At 43.7% G+C, this 20,521-nt stretch overlaps 1 protein-coding gene across 1 annotated transcript in view; it reads right to left on the reverse strand.

Annotated features, from left to right (window-relative positions):
- The window catches only part of LOC129841361 (teneurin-3-like), a 527,857-nt gene that overhangs the window by 362,094 nt on the left and 145,242 nt on the right, over nucleotides 1-20,521 (reverse strand). The window contains exon 3 of the mRNA XM_055909600.1: nucleotides 18,336-18,376. The gene's annotated coding sequence lies outside the window, so the exon portion shown is untranslated. The remainder of the gene's footprint in view (nucleotides 1-18,335; nucleotides 18,377-20,521) is intronic.

The raw sequence follows: 20,521 nt of genomic DNA on the forward strand, positions 1-20,521 counted from the left end.
GACAATTCACCTGGATACACACACACACACACACACACACACACACACACACACACACACACACACACACACACACACACACACACACACACACACACACACACACACACACACACACACACACACACACACACACACACACACACACACACACACACACACACACACACACACACACACACACACACACACACACACACACACACACACACACACAAATAGCTGGATGGGGCTGGCATAGCTGGATAGTGCTGGTATAGATAAATATGGCTGGTATAGATTACAGGGCTGGCATAGATGGACAGGGCTGGCATAGATGGATATGGCTGGTATAGATGATAGTACTGGTATAGGTGGATAGGGCTGGTAGAGATGGATATGGCTGGTATAGATGATAGTACTGGTATAGATGGATAGGACTGGTAGAGATAGAAAGGGCTGGTATAGATGGACAGGGCTGGAATAAATGGATAGGGCTGGAATAAATGGATAGGGCTGGAATAAATGGATAGGGCTGGTATAGATGACAGACCTGGTGAAGATGATATGGTTGGTATAGATGATAGACCTGGCGTAGATGGTAGGGCTGGTATAGATGGATAGGGCTGGTATAGATGGTTTGGGTATTGAATAGATGGATAGGGCTGGTATAGATGGGTAGGGCTGGGGTTAGGGCTGGTATATATAGGTAGGGCTGGTATATATAGATAGGGCTGGTATAGATGACAGGGCTGGTATATATAGGTAGGGCTGGTATAGATGACAGGGCTGGTATATATAGGTAGGGCTGGTATATATAGGTAAGGCTGGTATAGATGACAGGGCTGGAATAAATTGATAGGGCTGGTATATATGGATAGGGCTGGAATAGATAACAGGGCTGGAATATATAACAGGGCTGGAATAGATGATAGGGCTGGTATATATAACAGGGCTGGAATAGATAACAGGGCTGGAATATATAACAGGGCTGGAATAGATGATAGGGCTGGTATATATAACAGGGCTGGAATAAATTGATAGGGCTGGTATATATGGACAGGGCTGGAATATATAACAGGGCTGGAATAGATGATAGGGCTGGTATATATAACAGGGTTGGAATAAATTGATAGGGCTGGTATATATGGATAGGGCTGGAATAGATAACAGGGCTGGAATAAATTGATAGGGCTGGAATAGATAACAGGGCTGGAATATATAACAGGGCTGGAATAGATGATAGGGCTGGTATATATGGATAGGGCTGGAATAGATGATAGGGTTGGTATAGATAGATAGCGCTGGAATAGATATATAGGGCTGGTATAGATGGATGGGGCTGGTATTGATGATAGTACTGGTATAGGTGGATAGGGCTGGTATAGATGGATAGGGCTGGGGTTAGGGCAGGTATATATAGATAGGGCTGGTATATATAGATAGGGCTGGTATATATATAATAGGGCTGATATAGATGATAGGGCTGGAAAAAATGGATAGGGCTGGTATATATGAAAAGGGCTGGAATATTTGGTAGAGGTGGTATAGATGGTAGGGCTGGAATAAATGGATAGACCTGGTATATATGAATAGACCTGGTATATATGAATAGACCTGGTGAAGATGATAGGGCTGGTGAAGATGATAGGGCTGGTGAAGATGATAGGGCTGGTGAAGATGATAGGGCTGGTGAAGATGATAGGGCTGGTGAAGATGATAGGGCTGGTGAAGATGATAGGGCTGGTATAGATGATAGGGCTGGTATAGATGATAGGGCTGGTATAGATGATAGGGCTGGTATAGATGATAGGGCTGGTATAGATGATAGGGCTGGTATAGATGATAGGGCTGGTATAGATGGGTGGGGCTGGAAGAGATGGATGGGGCTGGTATACATGGATAGGGCTTGTATAGATGGAAAGGGCTGGTAAAGATAGATAGGGCTGGTATAGATGGACAGGGCTGGTATAGATGGAAAGGGCTGGTAAAGATAGATAGGGCTGGTATAGATGGATGAGGCTGGTATAGATGGATAGGGCTGGTATAGATGGATAGGGCTGGTAAAGATAGATAGGGCTGGTAAAGATAGATGGACAGGGCTGGTATAGATGGACAGGGCTGGTATAGATGGACAGGGCTGGTATAGATGGATGAGGCTGGTATAGATGGATGAGGCTGGTATAGATGGATGAGGCTGGTATAGATGGATATGGCTGGGGTTAGGGCTGGGGCTGGGATAGATTGGGGAAGTATACATAGATAGGGCTGGTATAGATCGATAGGGCTGGTGCAGATTATAGGGTTGGGGTTAGGGCTGGTACAGATGGATAGGGCTGGTATAGTTGGATAGGATTGGGGTTGGGGAAGTATACATAGATAGGGCTGGTATAGATCGATAGGGCTGGTGCAGATTATAGGGTTGGGGTTAGGGCTGGTACAGATGGATAGGGCTGGTATAGTTGGATAGGATTGGGGTTGGGGAAGTATACATAGATAGGGCTGGTATAGATGGATAGGGCTGGCATAGATGGATAGTGCTGGTATAGCTGATAGCTTGATCAGGCTGGTATAGATATATAGGGCTGGTATAGATGGATAGGGCTGGTATAGTTGGATAGGATTGGGGTTGGGGAAGTATACATAGATAGGGCTGGTATAGATCGATAGGGCTGGTGCAGATTATAGGGTTGGGGTTAGGGCTGGTACAGATGGATAGGGCTGGTATAGTTGGATAGGATTGGGGTTGGGGAAGTATACATAGATAGGGCTGGTATAGATGGATAGGGCTGGCATAGATGGATAGTGCTGGTATAGCTGATAGCTTGATCAGGCTGGTATAGATATATAGGGCTGGTATAGATGGATTGGGGTTGGGGCTGGTATAAATGGATAGGGCTGGTATAGATGGATTGGCCTGGGATTAGGGCTGGTATAGATGGACAGGGAAGGTATAGATGGATAGGACTGGGGAAGGTATAGATGGACATGATTGGAGTTGGGGATGGGTCTGGTGTCTAGAGCTAGTGCATGTGCTAGTGCATGTGCTATGAGCTGAGGCTTAAGCTGAGATATAGGTTTAGGGTTTGGGCTGGGAGTAATTGGGACTAATGCATAGAGCTGAGGCTTGTGTTTATAGGTGGAGCTTAGACAGAGTCATTGGGCTACGGCTGATGTGTAGGGCTTGGGGTGATGTACACAGCTGAAGTATAGAGGAGGCCTGAACATTAAACGGGCGTTGTGTTGGTGGTGGTAAGCAAGGGATGTGTTCCGTGTAGTAATCACAGGGCCCCTGGTGCTGGGCTGTGCCCCCCTCTCTCTCACACACACACACACACACACACACACACACACACACACACACACACACACACACACACACACACACACACACCTTTGCCAATGCAGGGCTGGCATCTGCATACACCACAACCCCATTATTATATTTTGGTTTTTGGTTTTTACACAACCCCCTCCGCCTCCCCCTCTCTCTCTCCCCGCCCCATCCTTCTCTTCTCCCTGGTCTCTAAGGCAACGTGGGGTTTGGTCCATCACCATGCAGTCTAACCAGACACAGAGACAGACAGAGAACATTCCCCTCTCACAGATCTGGTAGGACCCTAATTAAGACCCTCTCTTTTCATATATGTGTGTGTGTGTGTGTGTGTGAACAGATAATTACACTTTCATCTCACCGGGACACCATAACCAAATATATATTTTTCTTTAAAAGGGAGGGAGAATGAGGAGGAGGGAGGGAAGGAGAAGAAAATAAGCAACAGAGAGAGAGAAAAAAACCGAGACACTAAAAACAAGAGAACCAAAAAAAAAAAAAAGTTTCTGCAGGGTATAACAGTGTAATTAAAGAAATTGGGCGCAGTCTGCATGAGCCCCAATCAAATGGCAACAACGACTCCTGTTCTCGCATTTGGTAAGAAGACAAATAGGAGGTGAATGGTTGAAATGAAACGGCATGGCTTGGCTTTGTCTAGAGGTTTAATGAGGGCGAAGACTTGTGGAGTGGATTGCTGGTGGGAAACCAATAGGGGTTGCCAGATTTTGAGCCCCATTATCCTTCCACACCTCGAGAATAAACAATCCAGTAACTAATCTCTATCTGTATGTATTCGTATGGTAGTCCTTGTTATCAGTGGTGGAAAAATTACTCAATTGTCATACTCAAGTAAAAGTACTAGAAAATGATTTAAGTAAAAGCGAAAGTCACCCTGTAAAATAGCGCACTCCGACACTCAGACATCATTTACAAATGAAGCATGTGTGTTTAGTGAGTCTGCCAGATCAGAGGCAGGAGATGACCAGGGATGTTCTTTTGATAAGTGTGGGAATTTGACAATTTTCCTGTCAAAATGTAATGAGTACTTTTGGGTGCGAGGGAAAAGTAAAAGTTGTCAAAAATATAAATAGTAAAGTACAGCTACCCCCCCCAAAAACACTTAAGTAGTACTTTAAGGTATTTTTACTTAAGTACTTTACACCACTGATTGTTATACAGGGTATTGTAGTTACTGTTAAATAGTTTTACTGTATGCACAGTATAAGATCTTGAGATGAACTCTGATAGTGGTGATGGGGTATTGACACTAACGTCTTCCATAGAGGAAAATGTCTACCAATAAAGCGACAAAAAGATCTCTCTGATTTTGTGTCTTTATTAATAGGGATATTTGTCCCTTCAATGGGTCAGTTGTAAATTATTTAGCGCCTTGTGTCACGATCACAGATTTTAGAGAAACAACAAATGTCAGCTGAAAGCTTAAATTCTTGTTAATATAACTGCACTGTCCAATTAACAGTAGCTATTACTGCAAAAAATGTAATGCTTTTGTTTGAGGAGAGCTCCTAACAACAAAACACTTTTTTCAATGCGATAGGTTTGATAAATTCACCTCTGAAGGTGAAATGTGCTCTTACATTCTGAAATCTTGCTCTGATTTATCATCCAAATGGTCCCAGAGATAACATGAAGTGTCGTTTTGTTAGATAAAATCCTTTTTCATATCCTAAAAAATGTCCATAAAGCATGCACGATCGATTTTGTATTTCCACTCGTTCAATTTGCAAAGAAAGGAATCTGTGAAAATCTAACCCTAAATGTTGTTTCAACCAGTCAAATCACGTTCGTATTTATTCCTCAGAGATCCTAGAACGTAACCAGACTTCACAATATCATTAGGGGTGACGCCTTCATGGCACGCCGATGACGCGGGCGGTCTTCACTTGCTGGACTGTAACTTTGTCAAATAAGCACCAATCGGGGTCAAATAAAACTAGCTAGATAGCCAATGAGATGAAACCCCGTATCTGTCGCAAAATGTAGCTGCTAACCTTGTGCAACACCAAGCCTTTCCTTTTGGACAAAAATTATAAGAATATGGAGAGTTATGAAGTTATGAAAACTGGGTCTTTTGCAAATGTTGAAGTTATAATATGGCTACTAATACTGGGAAAGTAAAATCAAAGTCCAAGTATACAGATTTGACGATATTCTAGCAGAAGAATGTAATGTGAATGTAAATGTCTCCTTCACGATTTGCCCAAATGTACCTGGGTGACTTCACACTAAATGTCATGTAGTTTGCTCATACTTCAAGTTATTCATCTGAAACTTTGCACATGCACCGCTGCTATCTTGTGGACACCATTGTAATTACCAGAGTGATGGCTAGATGTGGGACCTTTCTGTTGCATTTCAAAGATGGTGGCAGAAAAAAAAAAAAATCTTTGTATTTCCTTTTACCAGATCTACTGTGTTATATTCTCCTACATTCAATTCACATTTCCACAAACTTCAAAAGATTTCCTTTAAAATGGTACCAAGAATATGCATATCCTTGCTTCAGGGCCTGATCTACAGGCAGTTAGATTTGGGTATGATATTTTAGGCGAAAATTGAAAAAACACACAGCCTTTGAATCTATCACAGTGATGTAAATCATAGGAGGTCTCTGTGATGTCCTTTTTGATTGAATAAATAAAAAATGTACATGTTACACCCATTCCTCACTCCTAACTGCACTGTACTCACTAGGCATCAATAATCATAATCAAATCTAACGTTATTTGTCACATGTTTCGCAAAAAAGAGTTGTAGACTAAAAGTCAAATGCTTACTTATGTGCCCTTCCCATCAATGGAGAGAGAGATATAACACGTAATAATAAATACAAAATGAGTAACGTTAACTTCGCTATATACACGGTGTACAAGCACCGAGGAGATATGCAGGGGTAATTGAGGTAGATACTGTATGTACTGTACATATAACTAGGAATAAAGTGACTAGGCAACAGGATAGATAAAACAGTAGCAGCAGTGTATGTGATGAGTCAAAAAAGTTAGTGCAAAAAGGGTCAATGCAGATAGTTAAATAGTTACCCGGACTAACTATTTATCAGTCTTATGACTTGGGGGGGGGGGGTAAAGCTGTTCAGGGTCATGTTGGTTTCAAACTTGCCGTGCAGTAGCAGAATGAACAGTATGACTCGGGTGGCTGGAGTCTGACAATTGTTAGGGCCTTCATCTGACGCCGCCTGGTACAGAGGTCCTGGATGGCAGGGAGCTCAGCTCCAGTGATGTACTGGCCGGAAGCACTACCCTCAGTAGCGCCTTACGGTCGGATGCTAAGCAGTTGAAATAGCAAGCGGTGATGTAGCCAGTCAAGGGGCTCTCATTGGTGCAGCTGTATAACTTTTTGGAGGATCTGAGGACCCATGCCAAATCTGAGGGGGAAGAGGTGTTGTAGTGACCTCTTCACGACTGTGTTGGTGTGTGGGCACCATGATAGATCCTCAGTGATGTGGACATCGAGGAGCTTGAAGCTTTTGACCCGCTCCACTACAGCCCCATTGATGTGAAATGGGGGAGTGCTCGGCCCTCCGTTTCCTGTAGTCCACGATCAGCTCCTTTGTCTTGATCACGTTGAGAGAGAGGCTGTTGTCCTGGCATCACCCCGCCAGGTCTCTCACCTCCTCCCTATAGGCTGTCTCATCGGCGGCGGCGATCAGGCTTACCGCCGTTGTGTGGTCAGCAAACTTAATGATGGTGTTGGAGTCGTGGGTGAACAGGGAGTACAGGAGGGGACTAAGCACACACCTGAGGGGCCCCAGTGTTGAGGGTCAGCGTGGCGGATGTGTTGTTGCCTACCCTCACCACCTGGGGGCGGCCCATCAGGAGATCCAGGATCCAGTTGCAGAGGGAGATGTTTAGTCCCCTGGTCCGTAGCGTAGTTATGCACTTTGTGGGCACTATTGTGTTGAACGCTGAGCTGTAGTCAATCAACAGCATTCTCACATAGGTGTTCCTCTTGTCCAGGTGGGAGAGGGCAGTATATAGTGCAATAGAGATTGCGTCATCTGTGGATCTGTTGGGGCGGTATGCAAATTGGAGTGGGCCCAGGGTGTCTGGGATGATGGTGGTAATGTGAGCCATGACCAGCCTTTCAAAGCATTTCAAGGCTACAGATGTGAGTGCTACGGGGCGATAGTCTTGAAATAATATTAATATACTTTCTAAAGTGGGAGTTGAACGTACAAACATCCAAATAACAATATATATATATATATATATAGCAATTGTTATGATGCACTATAAGTGTACCATAATAAGCACACTTAGAGCGCATTATGAAGAGGATATTTATAGGTAGTGTTACCAAAAACATGTATCATCTTCTGCACGTATGTATTCCAAGAAGTAATTTCCTTTCCATCACAAATTGCGTAATTGTTTACAATTATCCCAGCGCCTGCAATTTCTCCATTACAATTAGTTGTAACGACCAGATGATAGATCTGGGCTCATATCAGACTGATGGATGTTCAACTAATAAGCACGGGTATTAGCACTTGAAATCTCTCTGCAACTCTAACATATACCCAACATATAATCCTAGTATATCTGGAGTATATACACAGACAAGATCAAACGTGGTACTAATTCAGTTCTGTTGAGTTCAGTGAATATCAGTATTTGGTCCTTAGAAAGTGTATAGAGCGGCTCCTATTATCTATAACACCTGTCGTATAATGGAGATACAGATATGGACTTGTTTTGTTGTGTTACTAATGTGAACCGTGTATCGCAGGAGAAGGTAGATGGGGTAGCTAGCAATAGAGCTCTGCAATGTCCTTATTATTCTGTGTCTGCCGACATACTGTTTGTTACATTTATTAGAAGACATATGTACTGTGCTTTTAGTCCCAGGTGCAGAGTAAACTCAATAATGAGGGTAAACATGGGAGATTGCGTTATAGAAAACCATATTATTTCAAGTGTGCGGGTACCATTGTTTACTATTGTAGGAAGAGAGTTCACAAAAGAAGAGGAATAGCACAATGAATATGGGCATACAACACAGAAACGAACGGCGAACAAAGTGCATACAGGAAGCCAGTGAAAATACCTTTTAACAAGCAATACATACAGTATCTTGTTAGTCTGAAAAGCTAAAAGTATTTTTCCCTTTCTGAAAGCTGTTTAACCAAGGAGCTGTATTGCACTCACTAAGAATATTTTGATGTGGTAATATTTGCCTCCATCTCATTTTCTTACCAAACGTCACATATGGAGTGGAGTGTTGTGAAACAGAGACTACTGTATGTGTAAGTATAGAAAAAATCACTAAACATGCACACCCACCCACACTCCGCCCATTAACTCTCACAGTTTCCCTAAACACCCTGTAACTGCATCATCTGTCGTGGTCAGTGTGCGGGAGAGGAGAGGTGAGAGGCCCGGGAAGCACACAGTCCTTCTTAATGTAATGTGTTCAGAGACGGCCCAGGGCAGACATGGGTGAGGTGGCCCCTGCCAGGCTCAGCATACATACGTATCCCTAGTCACAGCCCCAGCTCCCCTTATAGTTTAATGGCTGGTCGTTATGCATACACAGAGGTTGGGGAAGTTGGATTGTGGGGTTCTTATTGGCGTTCTTAATCAGCTCCTAATTGAAAGGTAGCTATAAAAGCTGCAGGTGGTCCCCGGAACCTTGCTGGCTCTAATTGGCTGCCCACAGTGAGCGGGGAACTGCCGTTGGTTAAGCCGGTGAGTGGTGAGTCACTGGTCGCCATGTGGCATTGCCTCTGTTCCTGGCCTGCCCGGTAACACCTTTCCTCTTTCCACAGAAACTGTCCTATGAATAGAGCCAGTAGTTTAAAGACCCTGGAATCAAACCATGGTCTGTAGTGACGCCTCTAGCACTGAGATGCGGTCTAAGGCACTGCATCTCAGTGCTAGAGGCATCACTACAGACCATGGTTTGATATCATGCTGTATCTGTCACAATTGGCCCAGCGGCGTCCGGGTTAGGGTTTTGCCGGGGTAGGCCGTCATTGTAAATATGAATTTGTTCTTAACTGACTTGCCTAGTTCAATAAAGGTTAAATAAAAACATCTATATAAAATCAACCATGTCCTATGACTAGAGTGAGTAGTTTTAAGACATCCACCATGTCCTATGACCAGGGCCAGTAGTTTGTCCTGACCCCATGACTTGACTGAACCCACCTGTCGCCTACAGTACAACTAGGCCCCAGAGTTCTCCCTGGTTCAGGTCATGAAGCAGTCAGGATAAACACTGAGCAACCCAAGTCCATGACCTTGACAGCTAGCAAACATTAGCATACTGACTGTGTATATACACTGTCGCCTCACTCATTGTAGCTTTCGTGTGTTGCTGTCAAGGATTTACAGCATCTCTAGCTGATATTTACATGCCCTTCCTGTGTCAGGCCTAGATTTCGTCGGCGTCAATACGCATGAGCTACACCTCAAGACTCCAGAAAGGACAGGTACTTTTTCATGGAATAACACCAGTGACCTGTGGCACCACATACAGTTGGTGTGTGTGTGTGTGTGTGTGTGTGTGTGTGTGTGTGTGTGTGTGTGTGTGTGTGTGTGTGTGTGTGTGTGTGTGTGTGTGTGTGTGTGTGTGTGTGTGTGTGTGTGTGTGTGTGTATATATATGTGCGTACGGGCACAGTGCAGTTCCACCGATCGATCCCTATACTCAATTAAGGGTGGTAATGTTTTAATCAATGGCCCTGTAAAAATATGACACAGAGCTATCATTACTGTGGCTGTCAATTTATGACAAACGGCCATCTAATTGGCAATATGTAAACACTGCATATGATAAAGAAAGGCTGGGCTGGATCAATAGCATTGATTTGGGCTGGCATTAAACAAACCACAGAGCACAGAGGAGAATTAGAGTCAGCTGAATTAGCTTCCTGACAGGTTTATGTCTTTGTCAAAAGAAAGGACAGGAGGTTGAGGTTGGCTATGTTTGTTGTACCATAAGTACAGGTTTAGCATTATATTCCACTGATTTTAGCTGTCTGCCAGTGTATTATATTAGGAGGTTTACTTCTAGGTAAGATGGACATGGCGAGGTTAGTAACGATATCAGCCACTGGAAGTCTATTAGGATGTTTACGTCTTTGTCAGAGGGAAAGGTGGTACGTTTGCTATGTTGTCGTTACCATAATTACAGGTTTTTTGATGAAGTGGCCAGAGATGAACTTATTAGAAACATTACGGTTAATTCAAGGGTTAAGTGAAACACCCAACACCGAGAGATGATGTGGAAAACATCGCTGCCTGTCAACTCATAATGTTCATGTTTCCATAAACCAATAACATCTCATTTTAAAAAAAGAAACAGTACAGTATGGGATCAATATGCTATCCATATGATCTGCATAGTAAAGGTAGTCTGTCCAAAAGCACCGACACACTGTAATCCATGCTGCATGCTGCGCCTCTCTGTGTGGGTTTGTATGTGTGTCTAAGTGCATGCATAGTGTGTACACACAATCCACTCCAGACTGTGCCTGCCCACTGTCCTTGTACTGCTCTGTGGAGCAAACCTCAGCAGCTCGACAGCGTGTATCAAAGTGTCAACCCTCTGAAGCGTACTGTGTCACCCAGGCCTTTGCATCGCGGCAGGGGGCTAGAGTTCAGTTGAGTTGAGTTGGAGGGAGGGGGAAACACTAACATTCAACAGTGAGTAGCCACCACTGGGGCTAGCTGGGAGTAGCTAGTGTAGCAGCTAGCGTAGCGCGCTAACATCACCCCAGGAGGTTGGGTTTGGCAGGCAGAAAAGTTAGCATTCGCGGGGGCTGCGTCTTTGAAGGAGAGGAAACAATGAAAAGAGAAAATTGGGGGGCCGCTGTGTGCCCGGAGAGAGAGCCAATGAGATGCCGCTCGACTGCTGGGCCCCTGGAGAGCGAGCCAATGAGATGCCACCGGGAGGGCGACCGCTGCTTCTGCTACAATGCCAACAGAATGACTCGCTACAAAAAGTTTGGAATGGAAAGAAAAAGGGGGAGAGGGAGGGAGGGCTTTTGTGCAGTGCTTAGGCCTGAGTCTAGGAGAGTATGTTGGGTCAGAGGAACTATCTGTGCAGAATATACCCAGTGAACATATCATAATGAAGAAATATGGGTATCTTTCTAGCCCTGTTTACATGTGCTATTCACACACACTTTTGAGTCAACTCACAGCTCGGTGTGAATAGGTGAAGCGCGAACAGAATAAGCATCTTTAATAAAGCAGAAGACAAAAAAAAGCCATTCACAATGACAAATGGGAAAGGTTTAAATGAATGGCAGGCCACCGTTTAAATGAGAAAGCGATGCCAGTGGGAACATCACTTGTGTAATCAATACAGCTTGTCCAGTCTCGCGATTTAATTAAATTAGGATCCCCTCAAGAAGAGTTTTTTGGCGTTTTTGACTGCTTTAAAAGACTAATGAACTTGTGTGCCTTGTAATAATTAGCTTTTGGCCCTTGCCTTGCCTTTTGTTGAGAGAAAGTGCAAAGAGGCTTATTCTCTATGGCTGTCAGACCTAGGTTGACATAGAATGAGTATTCTTTTAAATAGCTGCAAGTGATTGAGCTTGCCTGGAGCATTGGAACCAATGGAATAGTTCCAAAAGTGCAAACCCCGCCCATCTGGCAGTAAAAAAGCTTTAGTATTTGAACGCAGGTCTGATGGTGTAAGTCCACCCTGACTTTCAAGACTGTCTGAAGCTCCATTTTCTAACCTTTTACCAAATAGAAAAGAAAACGCCCTTCAGACATGCTTGCATGCGGGGGCGTGAACGAGTGTACACTTCTGGGTGAAGGGTAGAGAATCGGAATGCAACTAGAGTATCCATTTTCTCTATAAGCCTTCTCAAATGCATCTCCCTCTCTTGACACCGTCATTAGTATTTCTCCCATGAAATGGCTCCTGCCTGCTTTCATATTGAGCCAAGGCCCAAAGTTGGTGGAGGACAAAGATTTGCTTTGAGTAAGTCTTTATCAGCCTCCCTCTAGCTGCAGGCTCTGAGCTTCGCCTCCCGCTGCTCTACCCAGCGAGCCACCCGCATCCCTCCATCTTTGAACCTCTCTCTATCCCTCTATCCTCCTCTTTCTCTCTTTCCTCAAATAAATAAATATATTAATCAAACAGTGGTTGAGAGGGAAAACAAATAATAAAGAACGACATTTTAAATTCAATTATTAGAGACGCAATACAATGAAGAAAGGTAATGACTGAGGATTGGGCTCGTTTGTCTTTGGGGTTTTCGTCAGCACAGCACCACACTATGGTACACAGTACAGACAACAGTACCTCAGAACACAACACCATAACTAAAAGCTCTTCAGACACAGTCCTCTCTCTCAGCCAGGTGGGTCGTAATAAACAATGTCACATTGACAGTGGGATGAAAAGAGAGAGATGAAGAGAAAGAGATGTAGGAAGGGAAGAGCAAGGAGGCAGAGGAGGGAAGAAGGGAGAGACGGACAGGGTAAAAGAGTGAAAATGAACCTGGGCACTGCTGCGTCTTCACTGTTGAAAGGATGCTTTCGGGAGACAGCGAGATAGACAGACAGACAGAGAACCGACACACACACACACACACACACACACACACACACACACACACACACACACACACACACACACACACACACACACACACACAGAGAGGAAGCTCTCCTCCCCGTCAGAAGACCTGAGCACTCCCCACCCAACCTTTATTGATTTCCTCTCCTCACAGGCACCGGTTAGTCTCCCCTGAACAGCCCATCAAACAGCATGCCTCTTTTATGTCATTATGGTACAGACGAGGCCCCCTCTCTCTGTTCATTTCAATGATTCATTTGTATTGGGAAAGCACAAGACATTTCGCCCTTAATTAACAAATTGCAATATATTATTAACTTGTCGACGCAGAGCGCTTCCCTGAACTGCTTCGCAGCAGGGGAGCGGGAGGAGGGGTTATTTAGGGAGATGGGAGATGCTCTCACAAGCAAACTATGTTGAGGAAAATAAAGTGTGATGGTTATTTTTTTCTCTAACTTAGTTTTCTTCCCGGGCTGGTTAAATGATGCCGCTATTAACATGAAGAGTCTTCATTAAGAGGTGTATTAAAATCAGGTCCTTTATATTGGGTTTATTGGTTTGGGACTTTGAATTAAAGACTTTCTCCACAGGAGGCTACCTGGTCCTTTGACTCTTCCAGAAGCACCACACAAGGAAGTGGCTGTGAGCTCATATGGTTCTACAGCATTGGTGTCAAACTCATTCCGTGGAGGGCCTAGTCTCTGCTGGATTTACTTTTCTCCTTTCAATTAAGACCTAGACAACCAGGTGAGGGGAGTTCCAAACTAATTAGTGGCAATCGGCCCTCCGTGGAATGAGTTTGACACGTGTTCTACAGGAAGGAGCTCCTTGGGGCAATTGGCACACTATCGTTACAGAGAGAGAAAATAGAATACTCATTGACATAAAGAGAAACCCGACTGACAGAAAGAAAGAAAGACACGGAGGGAGAGAGACGGAGAGAGAAAGAGCAAGAGAGTGAGTCAAAAAGAGAGATAGAGAGAAAAAGAGACCATGCATCCAAATAGCATGAAATCTCAAGCAAATGTCAAGTAGAAATGGCGAGAGGGGTGATTTGGCGCTTCTACACTTCCACACTCGCACATTTCCATCCAAATGCCAGAAAAGAGGGCAAATCAAAGAGCAGAGCCAAGGAGTTATCACTACTGGACACATAGACAGGAAGGATGCAGTAGAATAAGAGCAGAAAAGAGAGACAGAGAGAGAGAGAGAGAGAGAGAGAGAGACAGAGAGAGAGATACAGTCGATAACTAGGAAGAGAGAGGCTCTCCTCTCACCACGTTTCGATGGGGAAGCTACACCTTGGAAAGATCAAAGTGGCTTTGTAATTATGAAGATTGAAGAATGAAGATTTCCTCACAGGAAGGATTCAGATGTGATAGATGGAATTCACAGGATTACTTCCATATAGGTGCTACCTATAGGACACTTGGAATTCCGAACAAAGGCATATTTAGGATATGTATTAATCAGTGGTGGAAAAAGTACCCAATTGTCATACTTGAGTAAAAGTAAAGATAGAGCATTCAGAAAGTATTCAGACCCCTTCACTTTTTCCACATTTTGTTACGTTACAGCCTTATTCAAAAATGGATTAAATAAAACATTTTCCTCATCAATCTACACACCCATAATGACAAAGCAAAAACAGGTTTTTAGAAATCTTTGCAAAAGTATTACAAATAAAAAACATTAGTATTCAGTCCCTTTGCTATGAGACTCGAAATGAAGCTCAGGTGCATCCTGTTTCCATTGATCATCCTTGAGATGTTTATACAACTTGAGTCCACCTGTGGTAAATTCAATTGATTGGACATGATTTGGAAAGGCACACACCTGTCTATATACGGTCCCACAGTTGACGGTGCATGTCAGAGCAAAAACCAAGCCATGAGGTCTAAGTAATTGTCCGAAGAGCTCTGAGACAGGATTGTGTCGAGGCACAGATCTGGAGAAGGGTACCAAAAAATTTCTGCAGCATTGAAGGTCCCCAAGAACACAGTGGCCTCCATCATTCTTAAATGGAAGAAATTTGGAGCCACTAAGACTCTTCCTAGAGCTGGCAATCCGGCCAAACTGTGCAATCAGGGTAGAAGGGCTTTGGTCAGGGAGGTGACCAAGAACCCGATAGTCACTCTGACAGAACTCCAGAATTCTTCTGTGGAGACGGGAAAACCGTCCTGAAGGACAACCATCTCTGCAGCACTCCACCAATCAGGCCTTTATGGTAGAGTGGCCAGACGGAAGCCACTCCTCAGTAAAAGGCATATGACAGCCTGCACGAAGTTTGCCAAAAGGCATCTAAAGGACTGTCAGACCATGAGAAACAAGATTCTCTGGTCTGATGAAACCAAGATTGATCTCTTTGGCTTGAATGCCAAGCATCACGTCTGGAGGAAACCTGGCACCATCCCTACGGTGAAGCATGGTGGTGGCAGCATCATGCTGTGGGGATGTTTTCAACAGCAGGGACTAGGAGACTAGTCAGGATCGAGGGAAAGATAAACGGAGCAAAGTACACAGAGATCCTTGATGAAAACCTGCTTCAGAGTGCTCAGGACCTCAGACTGGGGTGAAGGTGCACCTTCCAACAGGAGAATGACCCTAAGCACACAGCCAAGACAACGCAGGAGTGGCTTCGGGACAAGTCTCTGAATGTCCTTGAGTGGTCCAGCCAAAGTCCTGACTTGAACCCAATCAAACATCTCTGGAGAGACCTGAAAATAGCTGTGCAGCAACATTCCCCATCCAAGCTGACAGAGCTTGAGAGGATCTGCAGAGAAGAATGGGAGAAACTCCCCAAATACAGGTATTCCAAGCTTGTAGAATCATACCCAAGAAGACTCGAGGCTGTAATCGCTGCTAAAGGGTCTGAATACTTATGTAAATGTGATATTTTCGTTATTTTTAATAAACATTTCTAAACAACAGTTTTTGCTTTGTCATTATGGGTTATTGTGTGAAAATTGCTGAGGATGAAAAAAAAAACTTTTTTTTAGAATAAGGCTGTAACTTAACAAAATGTGGAAAAAGTAAAGCGGTCTGATTACTTTCCGAAGGCACTGTTCCTTAATAGAAAATGACTGAAGTAAAAGTGAAAGTCACCCAGTAAAATACTATTTGAGTAAAAGTCTAAAAGTATTTGGTTTGAAATATACTTAAGTATCAAAAGTACAAGTAATAGTATAAATAATTTAAAATTCCATATATTAAGCAAACCAAACGGCACCATTTTCTTGTTTTTTACATTTATGTATAGTCAGGGGCGCACTCCAACACTCAGACATGATTTACAAACGAAGCATGTGTGTTTAGTGACTTCGCCAGATCAGAGGCAGTAGAGATGACCAGGGATGTTCTCTTGATAAATGTGTGAATCGGACCATTTTCCTGTCCTGCTAAGCATTCAAAATGTTTATTTCACCTTTATTTAACCAGCTAGGCCAGTTGAGAACAAGTTGTCATTTACAACTGCGACAAAAATAACAACACAGAGTTGCACATAAACAAACGTACAGTCAATAACACAAAAGAAAAGAAAAATAGAAAAATATATGTACAGTGTGTGCAGATGTAGAACAGTAGGAAGGTAGGCAGTAAATAGGCCATAGAGGCAAAAATAATTACAATTGAGAATTAATACTGGAGTGATAGATGTGCAGACTTAATTTTTTAAAATATATTTCACCTTTATTTATTTATTTTATTAAAATGTACTTTTGGGTGTTAGGGAAAATCTTTGGAGTAAAACGTACATAATTTTCTTCAGAGCTGTAGTGAAGTAAAAGTAAAAGTTCTCAAAAATATAAATAGTACATTACAGATACCCCCAAAAACTACTTAAATAAAAAAACTTGAAAGTACTACTTAAGTACTTTACACTGGTATTAATGTACAGCATGCATATTGCACTTTATGAGGATATAAAAGGACATGAGGATATTATTGAAGAGGATGTTTATTGTATGTATTATTTCGATTTTTCTATGAATATCACAATCTTTGTCACACACACACACACACACACACACACACACACACACACACACACACACACACACACACTAGAGAGAGAGAGAGCCAACAGCCAGTGACAACCACAACAGCAGATGCTTTGTCACCATGGCCACAGAGTGTTTCTATCTTCCTCCATCCTGATCCCGAACGCTCTTAATTCCCACCGTTGATTCAGATTGACAGGCGATGATGCACGTCTGTCTGTGACTGTGTGGGCTGGAACAATATTTGACGCCGCGGATCAAAGTGGGGTTGACGTGATCGTATAATGCCTCCCTCTCACTCTGTGTGTGTGTGTGTGTGTGTGTGTGTGTGTGTGTGTGTGTGTGTGTGTGTGTGTGTGTGTGTGTGTGTGTGTGTGTGTGTGTGTGTGTGTGTGTGTGTGTGTGTGTGTGTGTGTGTGTGTGTGTGTGTGTGTGTGTGTGCTCTATGAATAACAATCCTACATGAGATTACAATTACAGCCCGGTGTCTGCTTCTTAACCCCGGCTCTAGTTAACCAAGGCCCCTCTGTCGTCGTACTGTAAGTCCCACAAACAGCTGTAATTACTGTCTCCACTTCTCAGTGACACAGGTAGCACTTCACCACCCTTCCCTCTTCGCCTTAGAGTGGTTGGCATCTACTAAGAGGATGCATTCTGGGTAGGTCGAGGCCAGGGACGCGAGCTGATTATTGTTGTCATAAGTGTTATGTAAAATGGATGAGGTGAAGAGATGATTATGTACTCACAAGGGTTCAAACATTAACAATTGTTTAAAATACCTCAGCTTGCCTAGTGCAATGGAGCCCACATTTTTAAACCTCATCCATCTGCCACTTGAGGTAGGAATGAACACAAGTTAATGGAGAGCTAACGTTAGCCCAAAATGCTAACATACTGTAACGAACGAGGACCTACAAAAGGTGGATCGCTGTGACAAAGCCTCAAAGATCTTCTCCTGAGGTAAAAAAAGTCAGAAAACTACAGCTTTACAAAGACGGCAACGCATTCAAATACTGAACTAAAAGCAACAACAAAAGCAACAAGAGTGAGTATGAACGAAAAGCACACACAAGAAAGAGAGCGTGAACGGCGTCAGAGCCCCAGGGGATTGTCAGTCATGATCACACTTAGGGACTGTTACCACAGACACTGTCAGAGCTGTTACCGTGACACCACTGGAGTCAGCCTCACTACAGCCGCTCTACCCCACGGTGCCATTATCCCACAATTCAATGCACCGGCGTAGCCCCGGTCAGAGCGAGCTCAGTCGGCTTGCCTCTTTGCTGATGGGGATGTTGGACACACACACACACACACACACAGCTCAACCTCTATTTCTACAGCAAAGCTCTGGCGGTACCGTACAGCACCAGCACAATGTTGGTAATGTACAATACACCTGTGATATGGAGAGGTAGAAAAATATATTGATTTACTCACTTTCAGGAGATCTGATGAGAAGCTAGTGCTCAGTGTTCCCCCTGGCATGGGGAAAAACAACACACCAATGTCAGATCACACAACAGTTTCTTTTGGGGGCGCTGCAACATTACGACAGGTGAAATATTGATTCCTCCCTAGCATAGTGTGAACACACACACAGCAACATTGCAGAAAGTCTTCTTTGGTTAACTTTTTGAGGTGAAGTCATGTCAGGCTGCCATGGTGTGTGTGTGTGTGTGTGTCTTTTTGTGTTCTTATGGGTTCAGCTGGTGCATTGCTGTGGAGTGAACCTTTTGGTTCACACCTTGTCAGCCTGGGTTAGGGCAACAACACTCTTTCTCCTCAGCCATTGGGCAATACAATACCACACACACACAGAGATATAAGATTCATTCTGAAACAACTAAACAAAATCCAATCGGAGCAAACCAACCCCACACTCTGATCACTGCACAATAAATATCCCTTGGATTCACATGCTGTCCTGTAAGTGTATGATTATGATGTATCGCTTCTTCGAAGTCCACAGCTGGTTTTGCCATTATCAATGGACTCCTCTCCACTGTGTAGAGCCCAAGACTCACACAATCACCCATGCATTAAACTAACAATTCATCATTTTACTCCAGACTTCCTTATCCATACATTTACACTCAACCACAGAAGTACATATTATAGTGTTATACTTTTTCCATTATGGCACAAAACAAAATGGATGCTCACTGGTTAGGTTACAAACTAAAGAGGAGGTCCAAAGACTGCAATAATAATAACTTCAATAATCAGTATGTTGCTCTAAGGAGGCCCGTAGACTGCCTTTAGAAGAATTAGCTAAAGAGAAACTTTAAGACGGCATCTTTAAGTCAAGCAGCTTGTTCTCCATCTCCCTGCTTGAGGGCCCACTCCAGAACGTTCCCCGGCACAGCCATTACCATCTGGTGAATCTGAGAGCTACTGTAGGAGCGGAGAGCCGACAATGGACAAGCAAGCACATAGCTTCTCAGTCTATAAATAGTGTCTCATTGAGTAGGAAAAACAAAATGGCCACCAATGCTCCGGAGTACAATGGGGTCAATTAGACAATTCCCGAGGAGGAGAGGAAGGGAAAGAGGGAGAGGTGAGGGAGATGCCAAGAGGGATATGGAGAAATAGGTACAGAGTGAGAATTAGAGGGAGGAAGGACGAGAGAGCCAGAGGACCTAAATAAGTGTGACACAAATGACAGTTCTGAGGGAAAGGCAGACGGGAGGAGCGTCCCGCTTTGGGGAGTGAGGTGTTGGAATCAATCGCATCCACAGAATATCCTGGGGAAGGTCAAACCGAAGCACATATGATGATTGATGGCGATGTGAAAACCTCACACGTTTGCACAAAAAGAGGGGAAGAAGAGAGAAAACCTACTGTAGTCCTTTTTCACTTTCCATCCACCGACAGATTCATTTTCATCTGACGCATGGCCGACATTTTTCACTTCTTCCTTACAGTAAGTGTCTCCCGCACGTCTGCCCGCGAAGGCAAAGGCAGAGCCTGAAACCAGTGTGCTTGGGGATTGGTGGCAGTGATATCCCAGAGCTCTACAGAGAGGCTGGAGGATACATCAGACACAATCGCATTAGATCTGATATGAGGAAGAAGGACGGAGAAGTGTGTGTGTTTTTTCAGTCTTTAAAATGTGTATACAGTAGTTTCTAAGCCCCTGGTTGTATGCCACAGCACGGAACAGCCCACTAAGAAAATTGCTGCTGAAAGTCAATGGAGCCATCGGAGATTGTAAAATGTCTCCCGTCTGGAATAATTGAATTTAAGGCTTAGGTGATTAGGCTGTCTTTTTAAACACCAGTGGAGGGGTGTTTTAAAGCACCCCAAGTGCCACAATCTACCATTGGTTTTGGGGAATATACTGGCTTAAAAGGGATGAGGGCCAAGAGTGAAGACATACCATGTTTCAGGTGGACACACACACACACACACACACACACAGCTACACGTATTACCCATTCCTGATGAGGTGCAATAAAATAAAATAAAAACGGTGGTTTAAATATCCCATCAGATAATGATTTCAACCTTCGGTGTAATAACTTAGAAGAGCACAACACAACAGTGAATTAAAGCTGACATATCACGCCCTGCTTTGTTATTGGTAACGTCAGTCTGTCCTTCTCTTTCTACCTGCTTTGTTA

Source organism: Salvelinus fontinalis, chromosome 42 (assembly GCF_029448725.1).
Source record: "Salvelinus fontinalis isolate EN_2023a chromosome 42, ASM2944872v1, whole genome shotgun sequence".
Taxonomy (NCBI): Eukaryota; Metazoa; Chordata; class Actinopteri; order Salmoniformes; family Salmonidae; genus Salvelinus; species Salvelinus fontinalis.